The following is a 27,353-nucleotide window of genomic DNA, read 5'->3' as shown; positions in this document are numbered from 1 at the left end:
CCTAATCAAGTAAAAAATTACATTGGAAGGAATCGTCCTAATTCATTTACCCACCCTCCCACTTTCCTTCTCGATAAATAATACACGTAATATTTTGGTGAGGATCGATGAGGTTTGGCAAGTTGTAGTAGAGGACCTTAGTCAGAGCAGTTTGCATCAACAAGATAATATATAGGATACGCAGCAGAGGTAAAAGGTCTGTGTAGGTAATTAGGTTGATGAGTAATTAGGTCGATGAGATAAGGAAATATTGCAATTTAATAATCTCTCTGTCTCTCTCTCGCGTACTACTCAGGACCTGATAATTGAGACAATGATGGGGCTCTGACCCCTCCCGTATACATATAAACGATCGTACGAAGCTCTCAGAAAACCAGTTTGACAGCTCTCCTCCATTTCCATCCATCTCTTTCTCCCCTCGCTGATGTAAAGCCATGCATGCATGGCCATTTTCCAATTATAAAATTACAAAAAATAGCAAATACGTATATATACTATCGGGATTTTAATCATTAAAACATGGCCAAATCATACACTGATTAATATCTAATATTTAAAAACTCCGACATGTAAAATGCTCGGAGTATTTATATTTTTGCAAAAATACTTACAGAGCAGGATTTGATTTATGAAAATCGAAGTTAATATTCTCTCTCTGCCGCCATATATAAGACAATGCATGGTGAGTGAATGAGAGAGATAGATATGGAGTAAGATTCTCTTCTCTTTTCTTTCCTTCCTTTTTATTTTCTTTTTATTTTGTCACATGTTAATATTTTATTTTAATTTTTTATAAAAAAAGAAAAATAAAATAAAGAATGTAAAAGGAATTGATGAAAAGAGATTGAGAGAGAGGACGGAAGGGAATCTTAATTCGATAGATATAGTTTTTTTTTTGGATGGGGGCGGGGCGGGGAGTGGGTGTGGTTAGAAAAAGTCCAAGGAGAGAGTTAAAAGCTAGCTAGCGCCTAGGCGGTGTATGTGTATTGAATTCGAAATCCGCTTCACACGCTTCCATGCACGCGTTACGGTGCCAGAAACTTACGTCATGCTTACCTCTCTCTCTAGCTCCCTCTCTCTCTCTCTCTCTCTCTCTCTCTCTCTTCTGTACTGCTTCTGACCCATCCTGCAAAGAGAGCAGGACTGAAAGGCAGATTGCATGGTTGATTGAACACACACTCTCTCTCCTCCTATTCTCTCTCAGAATCTGATCTCTTGTTGGATTCATTTCTTACCGCTTTGCATTCCACACCTGATGAGACCCCCACCACCACCCCCTTCGGCCTTTTTACTCCTCACTTTCCCTCTTGGAAAAAAAAAATAAGAAGAAGAATTTATTGTCTCTACACATGATGATTGGCAAATTGCAAGAACCTTGTTCTGTCGTCGAACAATTTACGTATGGAATTACGTTACAGTTAGTTGTTTATGTATGTAAATAATTCTTTTAGTTTCATACATGTGAAAAACATATTTAAAATTATTGTATTAACAATTAAATTTGTTTATGCAAACATAAGCAACCGACCCAACCAATGAAAGTTTTTTAAATGAGTCCTCTTGCATGCGTTCATTGATTAGGTTACTCTTGACTCTCCGAGATTTGGAATATAAAACGATTTTTTTTTTTATCGAAAGTATAACAAACCTTAAAACCGAACAAATATTGTCTGTGTTTTAGGCCAGTCCCCCCCCAACATACGTTCATTGATTAGGTTACTCTTGGGGTTTGAAAATGGACTGTCTTAATAAACCCTAAAACCTAACATGTATGAGTAATTATATAACCCTAAACATACCATCATGTTGCGAAATGGATCAAAACTAGCAAAACAATCATGAGAAACTCCTTGCCTGTCGATAAAACTAGCACCTAACAATGCAACCGGCGGGGAGACTGACCCCTTGCTCCGGACGTCATGCATGGAGAGCCTTCCTGCTACATATCTACATAACAATACATGGCCACATACGTTTTTTACTTAGGATTGGATCCATTGAAAGTAGTTGTGAATTGTTTTTCATTTTTAAGGGATTGAACACATGTAAGAAACTTATTTTCTAATTCTATCTTCTTCTTTTTTTCTTTCTTTTCTTAAATTGAAATGGATAAGTTCTCTTAGTGATCCATCATCTTCTACCCTCACGTTAGACACAATTTTTTCATTTCTTCCATCTAATAGACCTTAAGTATTGTAAATTATCCATTTTAATCCAGTCTTAAACACCAAACGAGGCTTGTACGTATGTAAGACCGAAGAGTATATATATGTACATGCAAATGTAATGTGAGAACTTGGTACCGGGTCCGTGTATATCACATGTATAAAAAAATATATACAAGATATATATGTATGTATATTTTGCAGGCGCTGGGTATGGGAAATTTAGGGTTGTAAATAAGACGACTCAGAGTTAGATGCAGGGCATATCTATGAAAGTATAGGTTGGCATTACATGGCATGCAAATGTACTGAATCAGGAACTGGTGGTTGTGCATGCATGCCATCCCCATTAGCTTACCCCATGCAACAGTTTCCACTGTATATTTAAGCACAAAAACAAACTATAAGCTATAGATCTTCAAATATGTTCAAGCTCTGCCATGCCATATATACTGTTCTCACTTCTGAATATACACACACATGTGTGACACATTTTTTAACATACTTTTTTCAGGGTCTAAAGTATAATATATTTTAAGTATAGTCTCACTGTTTATCTTTTAGGTATTTCTTTTCAAAGATAATCTACAAAATTATCAAAATCAAATCCAATTGTTTGTCTTTGTAAAGCCCTATTCGTCCCTTCTTTTTATTATATACGAATGTCTTAATGATTGTGAACTTATCTAATTTTAAAAATATATATAAAATTAAGAATCAAAATATATACTAACCTATATATACTGTACTGTATTCATATATGACATGATCAAGTCTTCATGTACACACACGAAAAAAACAAAAAGTTCCCCAGATGATCAAAAGATCAGAGAGAAATCTCTTCTGCATTGTTGGGGCCCACTTGATCTCAGTGGCATGTTGCTTTTGCAGCAGCTTAGCTCAAGCTGACACACACATTACAGATATATACAAGAACACAGTAGGAGCTATACGGGAATGCATATCGTAACGTTGGAAGAGAAGGACCTCTCAGTGACCAACCTTCTTGACTTGTTCCTTGTCATACCCTAATATTTCATTCTCTTTCAACAAATTGAAATAACAAGAAGGTAATGCTATGCATATTTTTTTTTACCTTTTATACATCTTTATTAATTTTTGTTCATTGATCTTCTTTAATTTATCTATTCAACGACTTTAAAATTAAGAGAATATATGTGATAAAGTAAAACGAGTATGTGGATAATATTATCTTTAACAATATCATATTTATTCCAACTTTTTATGATATGGTTAATTCTGTTAATTACTTTATGCATATCAGTACTCTGATTTTTTTACCCTTTTTCCCTTTTTCTTGTTTTGCTGACGACCAAAGGAATGTTATGGGGTAAGATAGGCCTGACAATTCCTGACACGACCCGATAACCCAACACGACACGATACGAAATTAACAGGTGTTCGGGTCAACACGATAACGAAACGGGTCGTTATCGGGTAACCCGATAAGCACCTGTTAAGATAACGGGTTTGTTCGGGTATACACGTGGGTAACACGATACACGATAAGCAGAATATTAATTTAATAATTTATAACCCTAAAAAAATACTATAATAATTATATATATATATATTAATTTAACAATTTTATACCCCTAAAAACTATAATAATTATATATATATATATTAAATTAACTATAATAATTATAATAATTATATATACTATAATAATTATACCCAAAATATTAACTATAATAATTTTATATATATATATATATATATTAAATTTTATACCCCTAAAAACTATAATAATTATACATACAAAATAAATAGATTTAAATCTACTTAATAAATAAATAAATATATATATATATACACACACACCATTGAACTTCATGGGATACGAATTATACGAAACTAATTTCAACAATCCAACCAGCAAACATGTTTGTATATACTTTGAGATCGCATACGCCAAAAATTGCAAAAAACAAACATTCAGAGAGCAAGTAATGGGACAAAACTTTTTGACGGTTATAAACGAAAAATCACGATTTAACGGTCATTTTAACTCCAATTTTGATGATTTTTTACAACCACACTCATTGACCCTATATGAATACAGTGATTGAATTCGATCTTCAATTTAAAATATTTACACTAGTGGATACCACAAAATCTTATGTTATACTTAATAAAAGTATGAATAAACCCTTAAGTATTAGTGAATCTATTGTTTTGATGGGATACTCATTCTACAAAACTAGTTTCAATGATCCAACCGTCAAACATGTTTGTATATACTTCGAGATCGCATACGCCAAAAATTGCAAAAAACAAACATTCAGAGATCAAGTAATGGGACAAAAGTTTTCGACGGTTATAAACGAAAAATCACGATTTAACGGTTATTTTAACTCCGATTTTGATGATTTTTTACAACTACACTCCATGACCCTATATGAAAACAAGTAATGAATTCGATCTTCAATTTAAAATATTTACACTAGTGGATACCACAAAATCTTATGTTATACTTAATAAAAGTATGAATAAACTATTAAGTATTAGTGAATCTATTGTTTTGATGGGATACTCATTCTACGAAACTAGTTTCAAAGATCCAACCGTCAAACATGTTTGTATATACTTCGAGATCGCATACGTCAAAAATTAAAAAAAACAAACATTCAGAGATCAATTAACGGGACAAAACTTTTCGACAGTTATAAAAAGAAAAATCACGATTTAACGGTCATTTTAACTCTGATTTTGATGATGTTTTGCAGCTACACTCCTTGACCTTATATGAATACAATGATTGAATTCGATCTTCAATTTAAAATATTTACACTAGTGGATACCACAAAATCTTATATTATACTTAATAAAAGTATGAATAAACTATTAAGTATTAGTGAATCTATTGTTTTGATGGGATACTCATTCTACGAAACTAGTTTCAATGATCAACCGTCAAACATGTTTATATATACTTCGAAATCGCATACGCCAAAAATTGCAAAAAACAAACATTAAGAGATTAAGTAACGGGACAAAACATTTCGATGGTTATAAACAAAAAATCACGATGTAGCGGTCATTTTAACTCCAATTTTGATGATTTTTTACAACTACACTCCTTGACCCTATATGAATACAATGATTGAATTCGATCTTCAATTTAAAATATTTACACTAGTGGATACCACAAAATCTTATGTTATACTTAATAAAAGCATGAATAAACTCTTAAGTATTAGTGAATCTATTGTTTTGATGGGATACTCATTCTACGAAACTAGTTTCAATGATCCAACCGTCAAACATGTTTTTATATATTTCGAGATCGCATACGCCAAAAATTGCAAAAAAAAACCATTAAGAGAGCAAGTAACGGGACAAAACTTTTCGACGGTTATAAACGAAAAATCACGATTTAACGGTTAATTTAACTCCGATTTTGATGATTTTTTACAACTACACTCCTTGACCTTATATGAATACAATGATTGAATTCGATCTTCAATTTAAAATATTTACACTAGTGGATACCACAAAATCTTATGTTATACTTAATAAAAGTATGAATAAACTCTTAAGTATTAGTGAATTTATTGTTTTAATGGGATACTCATTCTACGAAACTAGTTTCAATGATCCAACCGTCAAACATGTTTGTATATATTTCGAGATCGCATACGCCAAAAATTGCAAAAAAAAAACATTAAGAGAGCAAGTAACGGGACAAAACTTTTCGACGGTTATAAACGAAAAATCACGATTTAACGGTTAATTTAACTCCGATTTTGATGATTTTTTACAACTACACTCCTTGACCTTATATGAATACAATGATTGAATTCGATCTTCAATTTAAAATATTTACACTAGTGGATACCACAAAATCTTATGTTATACTTAATAAAAGTATGAATAAACTATTAAGTATTAGTGAATCTATTGTTTTGATGGGATACTCATTCTACGAAACTAGTTTCAAAGATCCAACCGTCAAACATGTTTGTATATACTTCGAGATCGCATACGTCAAAAATTACAAAAAACAAACATTCAGAGATCAATTAACGGGACAAAACTTTTCGACGGTTATAAAAAGAAAAATCACGATTTAACGGTCATTTTAACTCTGATTTTGATGATTTTTTGCAGTTACACTCCTTGACCTTATATGAATACAATGATTGAATTCGATCTTCAATTTAAAATATTTACACTAGTGGAAACCACAAAATCTTATATTATACTTAATAAAAGTATGAATAAACTATTACGTATTAGTGAATCTATTGTTTTGATGGGATACTCATTCTACGAAACTAGTTTCAAAGATCCAACCGTCAAACATGTTTGTATATACTTCAAGATCGCATACGTCAAAAATTACAAAAAACAAACATTCAGAGATCAAGTAACGGGACAAAACTTTTCGACGGTTATAAACGAAAAATCACGATTTAACGGTCATTTTAACTCCAATTTTGATGGTTTTTTACAACCACAATCCTTGACCCTATATGAATACAATGATTGAATTCGATCTTCAATTTAAAATATTTACACTAATGGATACCACAAAATCTTATACTATACTTAATAAAAGTATGAATAAACTATTAAGTATTAGTGAATCTATTGTTTTGATGGGATACTCATTTTACGAAACTAGTTTCAATGATCCAACCGTCAAACATGTTTATATATACTTCGAGATTGCATACGCCAAAAATTGTAAAAAATAAACATTCAGAGATCAAGTAACGGGACAAAACTTTTCGACGGTTATAAACGAAAAATCACGATTTAACGGTCATTTTAACTCCGATTTTGATGATTTTTTACAACTACCCTCCTTGACCCTATATGAATACAATGATTGAATTTGATCTTCAATTTAAAATATTTACACTAGTGGAAACCACAAAATCTTATGTTATACTTAATAAAAGTATGAATAAACTCTTAAGTATTAGTGAATCTATTGTTTTGATGGGATACTCATTCTACGAAACTAGTTTCAATGATCCAACTGTCAAACACGTTTGTATATATTTCGAGATCGCATACGCCAAAAATTGCAAAAAACAAACATTCAGAGAGCACGTAACGGGACAAAACTTTTCGATGGTTATAAACGAAAAATAACGATTTAACGGTTAATTTAACTCCGATTTTGATGATTTTTTACAACTACACTCCTTGACCTTATATGAATACAATGATTGAATTCGATCTTCAATTTAAAATATTTACACTAGTGGATACCACAAAATCTTATGTTTATACTTAATAAAAGTATGGTATAATACTATTGTTTTATTTTTTTTCATAATTATTTTGGTAAACTTCTCATAATTTGAATGATTTTTAATGTTTGGTTTTTCTATGCTTAGTTTATGCAGAAGATAGTTATGACGTGGAAAACCTTACTGAAAACATCATCAACATAACTCTTGAAGGCAATAGATCAAGCCAAAGTTCCAATGCAATTTCATGATGATCGATGTAAATCGAGGATTTTGTAAATTGAGGTTTAAACTTTTGAGAAAGATTTCACAACCTTGAAAACAAAAACTGTTTCATTTTGCATATCCTTGCACATTTAAAATTTGTAATAGATTAGTAGTGTATGTATTATTTTTTTATTAGGCTCTTATTTTCGAGTGTAGATGTAGTACTTAAACGACAAATGTGTTCTAATGTTTTGAAGTAATATTTATGTGGCAATGTGTGGTATGTGCAAATTTAAGAAAAAAAATATATTTTTCTTAACGGGTCATAACGGGTCGGGTTGGGTAAAGTGACACGACCTGTTAAGGACCCGTTAAGATAACGGGTGTGACACAACATGACCCGTTAAGATAACAGGTGTTACACGAAAACGACACGAACACGACTGACACGACCCGTTTGCCAGGCCTAGGGTAAGAGACAGATCTCCAATGGCTTACCTAATTCTTTTTGTTTAAGCTTATACTCTTTATGTGAAATACTATTGTATCATATTGATTGATGAACGAGGATCCTCTCCGGATCCACTTTGTGAGGATTCCGGAGATTCTTACATCGAGTTCGTTTATCATACATCGTGCGGTTAGAAATTATTTTAATTTTTTTATTTAAAATTAAACATAAATAGTACCTGATGAAAATTGACTACAAGATGTACGGTAAACAGACATAATATAAGGATCCCTGAGATCCTCACAAAAAGGATCCGAAGAGGTCTTCGGATCCTCATGCTTGATTAATTATAATGCTACTACATATCGTACTAATATGGTCATGTAATATGAGTTGGCGACAAGTTTATATTTAAGAGAGTATTTTAGCAATAAATACCCACATTATCTCTCTCGCAGAGATCACCCAAATTCCCCAGCTCTTCGTTTCCGACTCTTTCCTTTGGTTGGGGTCGACAGGCAGTCCTCATTTCTCTTCTTCCTTTTCTTTCTCTTTTGCTTTCATTATGTCTGTGACCTTAATGTGAAAAATAAGTTAACACACAAAATTAAACCCTCTTTTTATCAATTGTAGTAAAGTATGTAAGTAGGGATCGTTCTAGGCCGGGGATTAGGATGGATTGCTAAATCACTTGGAAACTGACTTGAAAACGTAAAAACAAAGTTTAAAACACTAACTAGACTCAAAGAATGCAAAACTATACTTTAAAACACTAAAACAAACCAAAAGACTCAAAACAGCCCCTAAACACTTAAAACTACCTTAAACACACAATCTGGGCAGTTTTGGGACTCTAACACAAACTTGGACGAATTTTGGTTTTCTAATGAACTAAAACACTTAAAAACATAATCTAAGACAAGTTCTAATTAATATGACTCAAAGAAATAAGATGGGGTTGATTTTGGACGAAAATAATTAAATTAAGACAAGAACAAAGTAAACAAATTCTTAGACAAATTTAAGTGAATCAAAACAGATTGTAAAATGAATTTGAATGAAACTTATGGATGGAAGGCTAGCTAGGAGGTTTTTCTCCACACATGTCACACTTGCATACAAAACGATTTCCAGTTGCTTTTCGATAAGCTATGAATACTCAACGCCCCAAATTAACCGTGAATTGCACTAATTAACCCTCAGTTTTTCCACAAGTTATTGGATTGGATGATTGCATACGACAACCCAAAACATTCCCTACAAGTTCCCTACATGAATTGCATAATAGAGATACAAGCAAGAATCATTAAGTTCTATGAAAAACATAAGCATTGACGAGGCACTCGTTACTATGATTTGCATGAAACTTATGCCAATAATTTACTTAACGTGATTGTGACTAGCAACCTTCACTACTTGTGAATATAAGTTCATAACGATTAGGTGAAACTCCCTTATATTCTAGCGTTAAATTCATGCATGAAAATTAAGCGTGCACTCTCAACCAACATACACAAATCATTTTTTATACGATCGGATAAGTAAATTGAATTCACAACTTATGAATCACAACTGGATGTAATCAAATCATATTGCAAGTATGAACATGGTTTCGAATCACCCCCTAACTAAGAGGGGTTTAGTTCCTCATACTCACAAAGCAAAGATACATAAAATTAGACATTAAAATTAAAGGAAAGAAAACACCTAAAATGCTCCAACTTGGGTAGCAAGTGCATCCAAGAATTCTCCTTTGCTTGCTTGCGGCAGATTGCTTTGTGGACGGATTTTTGGGTAGTTTTATGATGTAGAATGGATGGGGAATGGTATGGAAAGGTTTAGGGTAAGTGTGGAGGAGTGTTTGAGGGTTGGAGGGTGGTGGAGAGCTAGGCAAAGAGGGTGGAAGAAGGTGGAGTGGCTGTTATGTTTTCTAGGCACTAGAATGGTGTTTTTGGGTGTTTTGCTACCTAGAGGTTGTATGGACGAATTTTCTGTGATGAATGATGAATATGAGAGTGTGAACCCTTTGCCAAGGGGTGTAAACATGAATTTATAGGCCCCAAAAACCTTAGAAAATCAGGTTAGGTTAAGGATGAAATGCATGGCAATTTGTGTGTGTGGTGTGCAATGGTCCAAGGGTGAAAATGAAGTAATGATGCAAAGTGTGAAGGGTAAAATGGAGTGGTGTTGTAGCTAGGGAGCATGAATGATTGTGTACATTGCATAGAGATGGAAAGGGAGGTGAAATGTGTCAACAAATGGGTCAAAGGTGCAACAACATGTGTTGCACATGGCATTGGATTCCAAATGTGAATGATGGAGAATCAATTGGTGCATGTAATGGATGTAAATGTTGTCTAAAATCTAATGAGTGAAGGGAACAAGAGGTATCAAGCAATTGAGTGTAATAATTAAATGAATTGAAGCATGAAATTAGAAATTATGTAGGGGACAAGAGTGATCAAGCATGGCATGGAATCCAAAGGGAATTCTATGTGGTTTGCATGGCAAGGAATGCAAGTTGGGGTGACAGATTTTTGGGCTGTTTTCTTCATCTTTTAGACCATAATTCTTCATATTCTTGGCCTCTTTAGTTCTCAAATTCGTCCATCCACTTGGCCCATGCATTTGCTATCCATTCCAAGCCCGAAACATGCTCCAAAGGCCTCAAAAATGCATCTTCTTGCCTACTTTGTCCATAAAATCTGAAAACACACGAAAATGACTTTAAACATTAAAATAACTAAGGAAACACGACATAAATGCACTAGAACAAGCCAACTAAGTCGCATAAATATGCTCCTATCAAATTCCCCCACACTTAGCTTTTGCTAGTCCTCGAGCAAACAAAGAAATAAAACGAAACAAAACAAAACAAATAAAATACAACCTAAACCTTTCAACATTTGCCTCAGGGATTCCAATGCATATGACATGTTAAAAATCATTATCCCCACAGATTTGAATCATCTTCACACTTAAACATGTACTTAATCATAGTCACTACTTACTTGTTCACAATTAATCGATTAAAACAATGTTTTTGATGTAGTAACATGCATTAGAGAAATCACTCAATTCCTTACAAGATATGCACTCAATTTTCACTCAGATTTTCTAACTACACACCCTATACTAGTTATATGTGAGAAGATTGATGTAGATATGAAAACGAACGCTCACATATATGTATCACAAAGAAAGCAATTTCTGGAGTTAATAAGCATGTTTAGATATGATCTCATGAATGGAATGCTACTACTTAGATGCGAGAACCGGTGACACCATATGCTCATATCAATTTCAAACTCCACATATTGAAACGCATGACACTCAAGATGAAGTTAAGGGTTGTAACGGGGCTTGGGGTGATGGCTAACAAATGAAGGATAAGGATAACAATCGTTCTTAAAGCAATAGCAAGTAAAGTAATGAAATTGAAACTTAGAATTCACTTAGATTGCAGAAATTAGCTTTTAGAAACGAAGGGAAAATTCAAACAATATTTAGGGCCGAATTTTATGTTTTGGACCCTTTCTTCAACAAGCAGCACTTTAAAACTCTTTTTCGCATTTTTTATTTTTTATTTTTTTCAACTCTTCTTTTCTTTTCAACAAGCATAATAACTCACACTTCCCCCACACTTGTTTTCTGCCATACATTAATCAAAAGAAATTCAATTTGAATCATGCTTTACTATGCTTCAAGAACAATGGTATGGATGGTCCTAAACTAGGCTAGGTAAGGATAATGTGGTTTAACAAAGAATGTAGGCTATCAAGGCTCAATGGGGTTAACTTAAACATATAACGATATGGGATACATGGCAGTTTGGCTTTGGTGGTGGTAACTACACAACTTCATCTTGAATATGTGTTATGCAAATCAATATCATGCTTTGAATGAAATGGGCATGAGTTCTAGCATTTGGAACTAAATGATGAAACGCCTTCTAAGTAGTAACCAAGCAAAGAAAAATGAGATCATGCAACGACTTTAGAAAACAATAATGCACAGATTATCAACTCTCCAAATAACGTTTAGGCTCAAGTCTCACAAGGTTGTAGCGTTAGTTTGAGTTCTTTCCTTCAAGCATGTTACAAAAACTAATTTTTTCTTTTATGATTACATGTGATTTCATAAGTTATAACCACAACCACGCATAAATAAAGAGTAAATCAAACTTTCATCCATGTTTATAACTTTCTTTAACAGTCATGCAATTACAAACCAAATCCTCATCATTATGTTGGAAGGTACCCTAAGACACAAATAAGCACACAAAAACAACTCTTTTTGGGATTTTCAAAAACAATTTTTCAAATTTTTATGAATTTTCGGATTTTTATGTCAAAACACACTGAAACACTCCAAAACAGCTTAAAAAAAATACTTAAAACAACAAGGAACAACACTAGAAGTAATGGGTGATAAATTTATACGAATTTCATGCAAAAGAATGGTTACCCCCCCACACTTAAATCAAACATTGTCCTCAATGTTTCAAGCATATACTCACACTAAAAACAAGCAAATAACAAACGACAAATAAACATGACAAATATGGCAAAGTAAAAACCAGACAGAGTAGAGTTTAAGAACGCAAATCTGGTTTTGGAGATAGTTGATCTTGTTGACTTTCCACAGCTTTGATCTTGAACTAGTTTGGAATTCTGAGCGGGGAATATCAGAGTGCAGTCTGCATTCTTCTCTGCTTGTTTCTTCTGCACGGTGGGCAGGCACGAGGTAGAGGTGTTGGTCTGTTTCTTTCTTCAATCTTTCCAAGTGCCCACCTCTTGCTCTCTTTCTCCTTGTCCTTAGTTGAGGATGAATCAGCACGTTGTCTCCACATGCTTCGAGGTATCATCTTCACTTCCCTTATAAGTGAGAGACGAAGCGAAAGCATAAGATGATGAGTACTCGAGAGCAAGAGCTGGCTGGAGAAAGGACAGGGAGAAAGCATGATATGAGATACTCTTGCTCTCAACCCTTATGATATGAAATACTTGTGCTTTGGATGGGTTGTTTGCAGGGGTATCCCAGGGGATGAAAAATACAGAGTGACTCGAGAGTGTTTGTTGGAAAGCCATTTCAGAGAGGATGAAGGGTTAAGTGAGGCTGAAAGTTGGGTGAGACTGTTTCACTTTGAAGTTCAACATTTATAGAATTTTCTTAATGGCTGGGAAGGCATTGTTCCATTACTCGTGTCGGCAAGCCTGGGATAATTTAACAGTAGTTTCCACGTGCATTCCACTTCTCCAAAAAATTTCGACAGATTGCGCGTGATTTACGCAACGCAGATGTGCAAATTGACAGATGCTGACACGTCTCAATAAAGCAGAGGCCTCTTTAATATCCGGAATTTACGCTTCGAGTTCTGAGCTTCGTTGAGGGCAGAGATTGCATGTGACAAGTGCTAACGAGGCTGAGAGAGACAGATGGTTGGAATCGGTGCTTCGACAGACTGCCCGTGATTTTCGCAAAGCTGAGTTGCGTGTGATGGGTGCTGACGAAGCTGAGACAGTTGACACTCTTCGGTATCTGGAATTGGTGGTTTGTGAGCAAGCCCAACTTTTGAGAAAGCTGGCGCCTCTTCGATCTCCGAATGGCTTCTTCGATTTCTGAGCTCACCTCTTCGATCTCTGAAATCCCATCGCGTGCTGATTTTTATAGAGGTATGCATGACGTTCAAAGCACTCTTGAATTTCTGCCTGTAAAAACTCCCGTTTTGCACTTCTACGATCTTGACTTGTCCGATCTCCTCTTTCTTTAACACCTCTGAAAAATGTCTGGCCATTCCGACCGTCGTTTTGACTTGAACCTTAGTGAAGGAGCAGCCCCTCCTTCTCCAGACAACATATGGCGCCCGTCCCTCATATCCCCTACTGGTCCTCTTACCGTTGGGGATTCGGTGATGAAAAATGACATGACCGCTGCGGTGGTGGCCCGGAACCTTGTCACCCCCAAAGATAACAGACTGCTCGCTAGACGGTCTGATGAATTGGCGGTTAAGGAGTCTCTGGCTCTTAGCGTACAATGTGCGGGTTCTGTGTCCAACATGGCCCAACGCCTATTTGCTCGAACCCGTCACGTTGAATCGTTGGCGGCTGAAATACAGAGTCTCAAAGAGGAGATTAGAGGACTCAAGCATGAAAATAAACAATTGCACAAGCTTGCACACAATTATGCCACAAACATGAAGAGGAAAATTGACCAGCTGCAGGAAACTGATGGTTAGATTTTACTTGATCACCGGAGGTTTGTGGGTTTGTTCCAACCGCATCTGCCTTCGTCTTCTGGGGCGGCACCGCGTATTGAAGCTCCAACTGATCAACCTCCGATACCTCCTCCTTCCGTGGCCCCACCGACTGCTGAGACTCCGCCGACTACTGCAACTCCGCCGACTACTGCGACCTCTCCCAAGCAGCCTTTGTGAAGGCTTTCTCTTGTATTATGCTATGTTTCTTTACTTCCCAGTTTGCTGTTCATTTCCACGAAGTTTAATGTTAAAATCCTTTGCATATTTGTTAATGTTTCAAAATAGAAAATCACAACCAAAAATAATTAAACAAGTAATAAAATTGACAATCAAGCAGAATAAATGGGTTGCCTCCCTTAAAGCGCTTGCTTTAACGTCTTCCAGCCGGACGATGAACACAATTACTCCCCACTGGAGCCCACGGCATGCAAGGGAATGTCATCCACCACATGCTCAACAAAGTTCTCATAGATTACATCCTTGAACGGAAATGGATAGTAATGTTCGTTGATGGGTGCGTTGTGTTGCCTAAGGTTCATGTTCATACGCCCACCATCGAGGATTTGCTTGGGTACCTGCACCAAAGAAGGGAACCACCTATCAACTTTAATGGAAATTGGATTTGGATTAGGTGGCTTACCTATGTGTTGTGATGAAGTGGCAGCAATGTGAACATTCTTCCCCATGGTGCGTTCGACCAATTTGAGCATTTTGAGAGCAGTGGCCGTATGGTCCTTGTGCGCCACTCCAATTCCCTCGTCTTGCATGGTTCTTGATGCATCCTTTGTGCCTAGTGCTGAATGGTCCGGTACTATATTTTCTATTTTATCAATGGCACAACAAGAATGAATAACATTAGGAGTCTCAATGGATTCAGAAATTTTAAAACTAATCATGTCACCACTAAATGCCATAGTTACTAATCCTTTGGCCACATCAATCTTCGTTTGAGCCGTTTTCATGAATGGCCTTCCAAGGAGGATGGGCAATGAAGGGGCATGGTCTGATTCATCCATTTCGAGAACATAGAAATCCGCTGGGAAGATTAAATGATCAACCTGCACTAAAACGTCTTCCAAAACTCCATTTGGATAAGCGTTAGATCTATCGGCCAATTGTATGATTACACCATCATTTTTCAATGCTCCTAAGTTCATAGATGCATAAATGGAATATGACATAACATTTATAGAAGCACCTAAATCAAGCATGGCAGATTTGAAACGGGTATTACCAATGACACACGGAATTGTAAAACTTCCCGGATCTTTGCATTTGGGGGGTAGTTTATGTTGCAAGATGGCAGAGACATTCTCACTTACATGTACCACCTCTTTCTCCCGGACACGTTTCTTTGTTGTTCAAAGCTTCTTTAAACACTTGGCATACTTCGGGATTTGCTTTATGGCATCAAGGAGGGGAATGTTGACTTGCACCTTTCTAAACGTCTCTAGAACATCTTTTTCCTCCTCTTCGTTCTTTGATTGCAAAAATCTGCTAGGAAATGGGACATTCAAAGGAAAAACATTAGTAGGAATTGAATTTAACACATTCTTACCCTTATTGGACAGATTTGAAGGTTTAGGGGCCATGGACACTTGCGGCATAGGCGTGTCCACCTTTGCCGTGGGTGGGCATGCTTCCTCCTCCTCAAATTGAAGTTTTTCATCCTCTTTGTGACCTGTTTTTGATGAAGAACCTGCCCCAATCTCTTTTCCACTTCTCAAGGGTATGGCCTTTGCACTTTCAAAGCCTCCCTTCGGGTTTGGAATGGTAGAACTAGGAAGCCTTCCTTGGTCTCTAATCTGCCCAACAACGTCGGCAATCTGCCCCATTTGTTTCTCTAGTTGGTCCACTCTTTTGTTTTGATTTTCCTGCCCATTAGTCAAAGTGGTTAGTAACTTAACAAGTGTATCATTATCCAAAGCATTACCTGAATTATTTGGGGCCGATTGTGGTTGGACTTGAGGGGGTGCGTATGGGTTGTTGTAGAAGCCCGGGGGTTGTTGCCTAAAGCCTCCTTGTGGTTGGGCTTGTTGTGGCTCTCTCCATTTGAAGTTTGGATGGTCCCTCCACCCCGGATTATACGTGTTGGAGTATGGATCATGTCTTGGCTGATTTTGGCTTTGAAACCCAATGGCATTAGCACTCTCCCATCCACCCTTCTCGATGAGTTGAGGACACTTTTCGGAAGCATGTCCTTGGATAGAACATACGCCACACACCATGGGTCCTTGAATCTTCATTCCCTCGGCCATCTGTGAAATAATAGAAGTAAGATTAGCTAACTGAGATTGAATATTGGATGCGGAACTTACCTCATACACTTGTTGCCGTGGGGGTCCACTTTGGCCTACACCTTCGTATTGTTGAGCGTTCAATGCTCTATTAGCAATCAAGATTTTTGCAGCCATGGGCGTTTTGTCTACCAATGCTCCACCCGCCGAGGCATCGAGCATTTGACGTTCTAGTGGTAGGAGCCCTTCATAGAAGTATTGCAAAAGCAATTCCTCATTCATCTGATGTTGTGGACAAGAAGCAACAAGTGATTTAAATCGTTCATAATATGTAGGAAAAGACTCACCTTCATCTTGTTGAATTCCACTTATTTTTTTACGAAGAAGAATGATGCGAGAAGTTGGGAAAAACTTCTCCAGAAACGCCCTCTTCATACTCTCCCAAGATGTAACTGTACCGGGAGCCAACTCGTATAACCAATCCTTGGCTTTGTCCATTAAAGAGAATGGAAAAGCCTTCATCTTCAAAATACTTCCGTCGACGTTAACCGGAGTCATGCTTGAACACACCACTTCAAATTCTTTTAAATGCTTGTTCGGATCCTCCATAGACAGACCATGATATTTTGGAATGTGGTGGAGCAAACTTGACTTCAACTCGAATTCCTCGGTCTTTCCTTGGGCAGCCGCCGGATATTGGATACACAAAGGTGCGGCATTATCTAATCCCGAAGCGGCGAGCTCCTTGAGCGTACGGTTGTCCATGGCTATACCTTGCTCTTCTCCACCCACTTGTGTCGTGGGCTTCTCTTCAACCTCAACTTCTTGCTCTTCTAATTCAGGCTCGGGACTAGGAGGATTAGACTCTTGCAATTTCTTTTTCCTTCTCAAAGTCCTCTCAAAATCACCGTCAAAGTCGGAGATATGCTCACGAACAGGTTGTGAGCTACGGGTCATAAAGTAGTACCTAAAAACAAAGAAAACAAAACAAATCAGCAACTTAAACAGAAACTTAAAAAAAATACAATAATTCGAAAGAAAACAATCCAAGAGATTAGCAAAGTTGCTAATCCCCGGCAACGGCGCCAAAATTTGATGTGAAAAATAAGTTAACACACAAAATTAAACCCTCTTTTTATCAATTGTAGTAAAGTATGTAAGTAGGGATCGTTCTAGGCCGGGGATTAGGAGGGATTGCTAAATCACTTGGAAACAGACTTGAAAACGTAAAAACAAAGTTTAAAACACTAACTAGACTCAAAGAATGCAAAACTATACTTTAAAACACTAAAACAAACCAAAAGACTCAAAACAGCCCCTAAACACTTAAAACTACCTTAAACACACAATCTGGGCAGTTTTGGGACTCTAACACAAACTTGGACGAATTTTGGTTTTCTAATGAACTAAAACACTTAAAAACATAATCTAAGACAAGTTCTAATTAATATGACTCAAAGAAATAAGATGGGGTTGATTTTGGACGAAAATAATTAAATTAAGACAAGAACAAAGTAAACAAATTCTTAGACAAATTTAAGTGAATCAAAACAGATTGTAAAATGAATTTGAATGAAACTTATGGATGGAAGGCTAGCTAGGAGGTTTTTCTCCACACATGTCACACTTGCATACAAAACGATTTCCAGTTGCTTTTCGATAAGCTATGAATACTCAATGCCCCAAATTAACCGTGAATTGCACTAATTAACCCTCAGTTTTTCCACAAGTTATTGGATTGGATGATTGCATACGACAACCCAAAACATTCCCTACAAGTTCCCTACATGAATTGCATAATAGAGATACAAGCAAGAATCATTAAGTTCTATGAAAAACATAAGCATTGACGAGACACTCGTTACTATGATTTGCATGAAACTTATGCCAAGAATTTACTTAACGTGATTGTGACTAGCAACCTTCACTACTTGTGAATATAAGTTCATAACGATTAGGTGAAACTCCCTTATATTCTAGCGTTAAATTCATGCATGAAAATTAAGCGTGCACTCTCAACCAACATACACAAATCATTTTTTATACGATCGGATAAGTAAATTGAATTCACAACTTATGAATCACAACTGGATGTAATCAAATCATATTGCAAGTATGAACATGGTTTCGAATCACCCCCTAACTAAGAGGGGTTTAGTTCCTCATACTCACAAAGCAAAGATACATAAAATTAGACATTAAAATTAAAGGAAAGAAAACACCTAAAATGCTCCAACTTGGGTAGCAAGTGCATCCAAGAATTCTCCTTTGCTTGCTTGCGGCAGATTGCTTTGTGGACGGATTTTTGGGTAGTTTTATGATGTAGAATGGATGGGGAATGGTATGGAAAGGTTTAGGGTAAGTGTGGAGGAGTGTTTGAGGGTTGGAGGGTGGTGGAGAGCTAGGCAAAGAGGGTGGAAGAAGGTGGAGTGGCTGTTATGTTTTCTAGGCACTAGAATGGTGTTTTTGGGGTGTTTTGCTACCTAGAGGTTGTATGGACGAATTTTCTGTGATGAATGATGAATATGAGAGTGTGAACCCTTTGCCAAGGGGTGTAAATATGTATTTATAGGCCCCAAAAACCTTAGAAAATCAGGTTAGGTTAAGGATGAAATGCATGGCAATTTGTGTGTGTGGTGTGCAATGGTCCAAGGGTGAAAATGAAGTAATGATGCAAAGTGTGAAGGGTAAAATGGAGTGGTGTTGTAGCTAGGGAGCATGAATGATTGTGTACATTGCATAGAAATGGAAAGGGAGGTGAAATGTGTCAACAAATGGGTCAAAGGTGCAACAACATGTGTTGCACATGGCATTGGATTCCAAATGTGAATGATGGAGCATCAATTGGTGCATGTAATGGATGTAAATGTTGTCTAAAATCTAATGAGTGAAGGGAACAAGAGGTATCAAGCAATTGAGTGTAATAATTAAATGAATTGAAGCATGAAATTAGAAATTATGTAGGGGACAAGAGTGATCAAGCATGGCATGGAATCCAAAGGGAATTCTATGTGGTTTGCATGGCAAGGAATGCAAGTTGGGGTGACAGATTTTTGGGCTGTTTTCTTCATCTTTTGGACCATAATTCTTCATATTCTTGGCCTCTTTAGTTCTCAAATTCGTCCATCCACTTGGCCCATGCATTTGCTATCCATTCCAAGCCCGAAACATGCTCCAAAGGCCTCCAAAATGCATCTTCTTGCCTACTTTGTCCATAAAATCTGAAAACACACGAAAATGACTTTAAACATTAAAATAACTAAGGAAACACGACATAAATGCACTAGAACAAGCCAACTAAGTCGCATAAATATGCTCCTATCAGACCTGCCCTTCCGCTGTCTATGGTTGTAATTGTGAGGTCAAGACCTATTTTTCCGGTGTCCTTCGCTGTTTACCAGCTCTTCTTTCTTTTCCTCCGACATCTTGCCTTCTTTACAAACCCAAATTTCAATTATTCAGTTGTTTTCCCTCACATCTATTTCTCAGATTTCCCCTTCCTTCCCCCGGCACCTCCACCTTCAACCTCTTCATCACTTCCCCTTTATTCCTACCAAAAATCAAATCTTCAAGTTTTGGAGTCAATTTGGGATGTAAATCTCTACGCCACTGCCCCTTGTTTTACCGGCATGCCGAAAAATTTGGGCGAAGTGTTCTGCGGCCTCCGTCATAGTAAGGGTGATTTACACATCCCTTTGGCCCTCCTCCCCCCTCGTATTGTGTCTACTTGGTTCTCTTCCTGCAGGTGTGGTGGTTGGTGGTACGGATCTACATGGCTCGGTTGGTTGCGGTACTCTGAGATTTGATTTTTGTTATGGAATTTCTTTTTCTTTATGGGTTACTTTGGCTGTGCTGGACTCTTTGCGGATCCACCTTCTGTTTGGTTCCTACATGGCGGTCACTCTGGTGGTTGCTAGCGAGAGTTTGGCGGCGGTGGACTACTCATCCTTGATGAAGATTAGGTTTTCTTTTTGTCGTTTGTATTCTGTTCTAGGCTTTTGTCGGTGTGGGTTGGGCCTCCCACTGTTTTTATCTTGAGCTGTTGGTTGGCTTTGTAATGTGTTTTATCTTTAATGAATTCTGAGTCTCCGACTCTTTTGACCAAAAAAAAAAAACCTAGTTTATCATGATCATTCTACTTATCTAATTCCTCTTCAAATTTCTTTAAATCATTAAAAAAATGAGTCTAACTATCAACCACCATATCATGTGGTTTATAACACATGGTCTGAAAAAGATGGTATTCCTAGCAATTTTCAAACTAAAATAACAATTTCTAATGAGTTTTTTTATTTTATTTTATTACAAACGATATTATACATTAATCTTTACTAAGAGGATATGCATAAAACATTCAAATTTGAATTTAAAATACATAAGGTGTTGGTATACTTGTAGTTAAGGATGGGCAAAATATCTATGGGTTTGGGTAACCGCGGTTACCCGTCCATTTAAAGTTCATGGTTACGGTTATGGGTAACCGTTAAATGGGCAGTTATGGCTATTATCCGCGGTTATAACGGGTATCCATTTACCCATTTAATTTATTTGTGCATCAGCAATACTAATTCAATTTATGCATATGGGTGTGTGAAAAATCATGGAATGTAAACCTTCTGTTTATGCATATTGATGAATGGTGATACTAAATTGATTTGGTACTCAGCTTTTTTTTTTTTTGGATAACTGAGTGTACAATATAAGCCTTTTGCGATCACTTACCTCTGTTGGATTCATGCTAATTGGTGTCAGTGTTCCTAAATGGGATACTGATTCAATTTATACATTTTTTTGTAGGCCTCTTTTGGTGACAACGAGTTGATGAGACTTTGGGATTGAACGTGCTAAAGCATCAGTGTTCGAAAGTGTTTAGTTTCAGAATATTTTGGAGCTTTGAATCATCTAGTATTCAAGATAATAACTACAATTTGTTTTTAGAAGCTTTACTTTGTAATCATATGGATTATAATTAAAGACTTGCTCGGGTGTAGCAGAAAAATATCATTTGTAAACTATTATTTCAATTATTGGAATTGTATGAGGACTTAAATGATTAAAATAGGAAAATGCATGCTAAAATGTACCTATAATGGTGTTTAATTGTCAGGAAACGAAAATTATGATAAATTTTTCATTTGTAATTTTCAAGTTGTAAAAAAAAAAAACAAAACATATAGACGGGTGAAAAATGGGTAAATGGGTAAAAAAAAGGATAAATGGGTTCAAAAACGGGTAAATGGTTATGGTTAAATGGGTAAACGATTATGGTTAAATGGGTACACGGTTATGGGTATGGTTAACTATTTATAAACTGTTATGGGTATGAGTATAACCTTTTATGCAATTACTCAACGGGTAAACGGTTATGCGGGTATGAACATACATGGTTATAGGTAAATAACCGCGATTACCTGCCCATCATAACCGTTGTCCATCCCTACTTGTAGTTGATTGTACTTGTTCTATTTGTATTTGGGTTTTTTGTGATTAGGGTTGTTTGATACGTCATTTGTAAACGACTGGTTCTGGTCGTCTCTAGAACCTATGCAAAGGACAAAAATTGGCCGAATTTCAAAAGGAAATTGCTCAATTGTTAGGGCCCGCCAACAAGCTTAGTTGAAAGCCCAGCTATCCCAAAACCCAATGATGACCCAACCAGCCATTTTATTTTCTTCAGCAATGACCCAAACTTGTTTTCACTTTGTAGCACCCTTGTGGCCCTTTTAGTTTTTTTTTTTTTTTGGGTCATGCCCTTGATCTCCACAAATGAAAAACTCTAAAATAAATAAAATAAAAATAAAAAAAATAGAAAAACCATCTTTACAATCATAAATTTTACACAAAAATATTTCAATAAGAATTGGAGAAAGAAACTCTTTCTCTGACTTGATGCACTTGTCATGTTTTAATTGAATTTTTATTGTAAAATTCTTTGGTTTCTATTGATAAGTTTTAGTTATATTTTCAGAGTGCAATGTTATTAGAAGATTCATGTGTAAAAACCATTCATTTCTTTAAAAAAAAACCAGTGAAATTTCTTATTGAATTGGGGCGGTTTTGTCATAATATAAGATTATAGGAGGTTATTTTCTCGTTATTTAGGTCTAGTCATGGTTATTTTAACTTGTGAGTAAGAGATTTTATGTTCGATACTCTTAAAAGACGAGTTTGTGACTAATTTATTCTTCGTCTCTGTAGTGTAAATGTATCGATCATTGTAACAAAATTGGTAGTTTCTTCATAGGTCTTTTTTTCGAGTCTATAATTGAAGTCTTTTCTCTTTGGCAGTCTAAGTTTGAATTATTTTGACGAGGAGAATAAACTGAAGCAGTTTGCTTTGGTGTGTTTTTCTTGGCTGAGTTACATGTTTTCTTTTGTCAAAGTATCAAAAAACATAGCTAACATTACTAAAGGTAATATCTTAGGAAAACTAACGAAAAGTCCCTATTTTAGGAGTATTTCATTAAAACTTCCTAATATATTTGCTTGGGCCTTTTCTTCTCCGTACATTAATAAATAATTTAGAAAAACACTTTGATAAACAATGTTTTATAGAAAAACACTTCAAGTGACAAATTAGAAGAAAAAAACTCTCCTGTATCCACTTGTATTCGTAGCTACAAAATTAGTTTGGTGTTGCAAAGTAATTGGATTTTCCTTTAGTGACACACCCCGACCTAGATCGAGGCATGTTGGCCATCACGTGAGAGTGACGTAACCATGTGCGCAGCGCGGAAATGAAATTGACATAGAGAAATACGAATAGATAAAAACCAAACTAACTAAGAGTACTAGATAAGATAAAATGCAAGTGACGAGATTATGTGTGATTACACATAACCAGAGCATAAGTAGCCTAAGTGCAGTCCGGCAGGACCAATACTAATTATACAATACCCAAAGGAGATCCTACATTGGTGATAATCTGTCAGAACCTCTGTCAAATCCTCGTAAGCCACCAACACGCACTCCTACCTAAAACCTGGAAGGGTACAAAACAGAAAGTGTGAGTGGGCAAAAACAAAGGTTTTGAAAACACATTTCTTTTTATCAAAGGTAGTAACCCCTCACTGTAAAACTTGTATAATTTCCCAGAAAATAGAATATATCATAACTCAAAACCATGCTCAGAAAAGCGATATTCATAAGTATGTCATGCCAAATATCTCAAAATAACAGAATAAGTAACTCAGGTGAAATAAACTCATGAGAAATAACATATCAGCCGGATCCACCTAAAGTGGCCTGTATGGCTAAACCTATAGCTCAACAAGTATGCTTGCACATGAGTTGGAACCATCTATAGTGGTTTGTACGACAGGACTGAGTGTAAATAAATACGCTCAAGTATTACGATCACGTGAAAACTGTGTGAATAATCGCGAGTCACCTACGAGTCGGAACCACCTATAGTGGTCTGTACGACAAGACTGTGCACCTAACTTAGATCCAAGGTGAGCGTATGGTGCGGGAGGTGAACATCACGTGAAGGACTGTGCCCTAACCACGGGCGGGAGCACTAACACTGGGATGCAGGTTTATGAGCTCTCAATGCATCTCAAAATAATCATCAACACACATTAACAATCTACAACTCACCTGGCACTTACCTGAGCATCCATAACGTCGAACATAAATATATGCAATTACTATACTAAATCATAATTTAAGTATAAATCAATAGGCATGACATTTCAAAACATAATTTCATTTAAACACATTTTCTGGGAAAAATACCAAGCATATAAGTATATACTGAAAACCAAAAGGTCACTTACTGATATGTGGAAGGGTCGTAGCCCCCGAGTCTCGCTTGATTACACTCATCCTTTGGATAGGTCTCACCTATATGCTAAACAACTATTTAAACGTTATTTTAAAGCACATAAACAAAATTAGGTAATAACTTCTCATACGTTACTCAATTGGGGTGCATGAATATACCAACATGATCTACTCAACCCCACGAACGACCCCATATTTTAAGAAAAAATTTCCAATGTCCCACGCGTCAGCTAAGGCACGGCCATACACATTGCCACATGCCTGGCACACTAAACGGAATCCTTAATAGCTTTAAGGAATATTCCGTTAAAAATCAGCATATACCGTTAAAGATACCTGACGCCGTTAGAATATTTCGTCAACTTTGACGGAATATTCGCCTCATTCTTCCTTGGTTAGCCGGAGTCCGGCGCCGGCACCGCTGCGATTACCAAATTATGGAAAATTTTCTAAGCTTAATTCTCACTCATTTCTCAACCAAAATCCATAAAATTTGAACCAAAATGAAGCTTAGGACAAAAGGAACAAATCCTTACCACTTTTAGGTCCTAAATCCATTGGAAAATCGCCGGAAAAAGTCACGATAATCCGGCCACCCTGCAACTCACTAAACCCGAATGTTCTTACGTCAAAACCACTCCAAAATTGATCCAACGTGCTAGAAAAGCAAGAATAATACCTTCTTAGGTCTCAAAACAACCTAAACCCTTCGCGATCACGTTGGAGAAAATTCACCCCTCACCGGAGCTCGGGTAACTTGAGTTCTACGAGTCCTCATGCCCAACCAAGGGTATAAATCAACTCTTGAGCTTGTAAGGAACACGAAAACCACCTTCATAGTCTCGATCCGTGCATGAAAAGGTAGATTTGAGAAGATGACAGTACAACTGTACGGAAAATGGAAGAAATCCGAGAGGGAGAGAAAGAGAGAGAGTCAACGGGTTGATGTGTGTGTGTGAGTGTGTGGTCCAGGTTGCAGCCAACCAAAAACAAGGAAAAAAAAACTTAGTTCCAATTGGGTCAAAACAATTAGGACTTAACATATTTGGTCCACATCCAAAACTTAAACCACACAACACCGCACAATGCTCAAGGGTAAAATAGACATTTCACGTCATCGCAAATACAATATTCTTACTTCGGGATGGCTATCACATTTAGTATTGAGTTTGAAGTACATTTTATAAAATGTGATGTTGTTGGGAGTTTATATGTGAATATCCCAATAAATTATATCAAAAGAGCAGTAGGTTTTGTTCACTGAATTATGTTTTTGAGAATACAACTAGATGGTTGGAGATTTCAGAAATGAATGTTAGAATTATTTCAATTCATCAGAACATTATGATTGTTTATTTTTTTGTGCTCACTGTAATCCAATACTTGAAAAATTAAAAATGAGAGTATCGATCCCCTTCTCATTCCTTTTCTTTTCTATTTTTGACTCCCTTGAATCACGAATTCCCTTATATTGATTTTTTTTTACTTAAAAAGTGTATTTTTTTCTTAAATTTTATTTTATAATGTGGGCAATCTTGTAATGAATGTTTTTCCAAGTGACGTGAAAAGCAATCTTGTAATTCCTCCCTTCTAGAGATTTCATATACATGCATGAGGATTAACTTTATCACTTTTAATTTTTTAAATAGTATTTTATCTTCAATGGCGGCTATTCCTACTTTGCTTCAGGAGTAAATTGTAGCAATGATCCATCAATTTTAGTCAAATTGAAACAATGGTCTCTCAACTTTAATCAAATTGAAACAATGGTCCATCAACTAAAAATTCATTACCATTGGTCCCTCAACTCATCAAACATGTATCTATTGTCCTTTTCGTCAACTCCGTCAAAATTCTATCAAAATGAGTTAAAGTTGAGGGACTATTGCTCTAATTGGGTTAAAGTTAAAGACCATTTCTTTAGTTGAATTAAAGTTAAAGGACCATTGACACAATTGTTTTGATTTGATTTTCCATATTTGCTCATTGATTTAGCCTCGCGTGCATGGCTCGTGACTCATTTTGATGGAAGTTTCTAACGGAGTTAACGAAAATGACCATAGTTGCACGTTTTAATGAGTTGAGGGACTAGTGGTAATAGTTTTTAGTTGATGGATTATTGCTCAAATTGAGTTAAAGTTGAGGAACCATTGCTATAATTTACTTTTGCTTAAGATGTCTTCATTCTTAATTTGATCTATTATTGTGTGTTCACACATCCAACAAAACATTATCAAGCCTCTAAAAATTTGCAAAAATTACTTTGTCCCATGAAAAAGGTAAAAATAAAACGGTACTAATGGAATGAGATAAGATGAGATGAGTTGGTCTTGCATGCTGTTCATGTACCAAAAGTTCATGTGCTTATCCTTTTCTTTCTGTCTTACATTGATTCTGAAACGTCAAATTTTAAATTTATTAGTTTTCAGTTAAAGTTCATATGAACTAAATCTAATGCGCGAAGCCTTTAAAAAGTAATTGGCTTATATCATATTATCAAACAATTGAATGTCTTGATTCAAAAGCCACCTTGCAATCTCATCCAAAGCCCTTCTCATTTTGTTTCTCCTACTTTTTATATATTTTACAAGTAGATTGAAACTGAAGTTTGAGTAGTGCATGCCGACTTTTTAGAGTGTCAATATATATATATATATATATATATATATATATATATATATCTTTACTACAAGACCTGTTTTAGACTGTTTTTGAAACAGTTAAAAGTGTTATTATATGACTATAAAAACGTTTTTAGATATGCTTGACTGAAATACTTAAAAATGAATATGAAAACTTTTTTTTTAAAAGAACAATTAATACGTGCTTTTTCAAAAAGCACTTGATTTTTTATTAAGAAAATCTTATACACGTTTATACTTAAAAGATGTATGCTTTTGAAGATATCTCTTCAATCATGAGATTTGACACAAGAATGAAAATTATAGGGTTGTTTAGGAACTTGGAATCTAGGATTACCCATTTGGATGATCTCAAGCTACCATTATCTTCAATTATATG

The 27,353-nt window shown here is 35.9% G+C and overlaps 1 long non-coding RNA gene across 2 annotated transcripts; it reads right to left on the bottom strand.

Moving 5' to 3' along the window:
• Positions 1-8,422: 8,422 nt before the first annotated feature.
• On the bottom strand, positions 8,423-19,092 carry LOC126602032 (uncharacterized). 2 transcript variants are annotated; one of them, XR_007615954.1, is made up of 2 exons: positions 18,770-19,092; positions 8,423-8,627 (listed from the first exon to the last, which is right to left on the bottom strand). It is a non-coding gene; the product is annotated as an uncharacterized LOC126602032 (long non-coding RNA). The 2 variants fall into 2 exon arrangements; XR_007615953.1 differs by lacking the exon at positions 18,770-19,092 and adding an exon at positions 9,759-10,187.
• Between the last annotated feature and the right edge of the window lie 8,261 nt (positions 19,093-27,353).

This window comes from Malus sylvestris, chromosome 15 (genome assembly GCF_916048215.2).
Source record: "Malus sylvestris chromosome 15, drMalSylv7.2, whole genome shotgun sequence".
NCBI lineage: Eukaryota > Viridiplantae > Streptophyta > Magnoliopsida > Rosales > Rosaceae > Malus > Malus sylvestris.
Note: the sequence above shows the minus strand (reverse complement) of the source record. Positions and strands in the feature narration are given on the sequence as shown.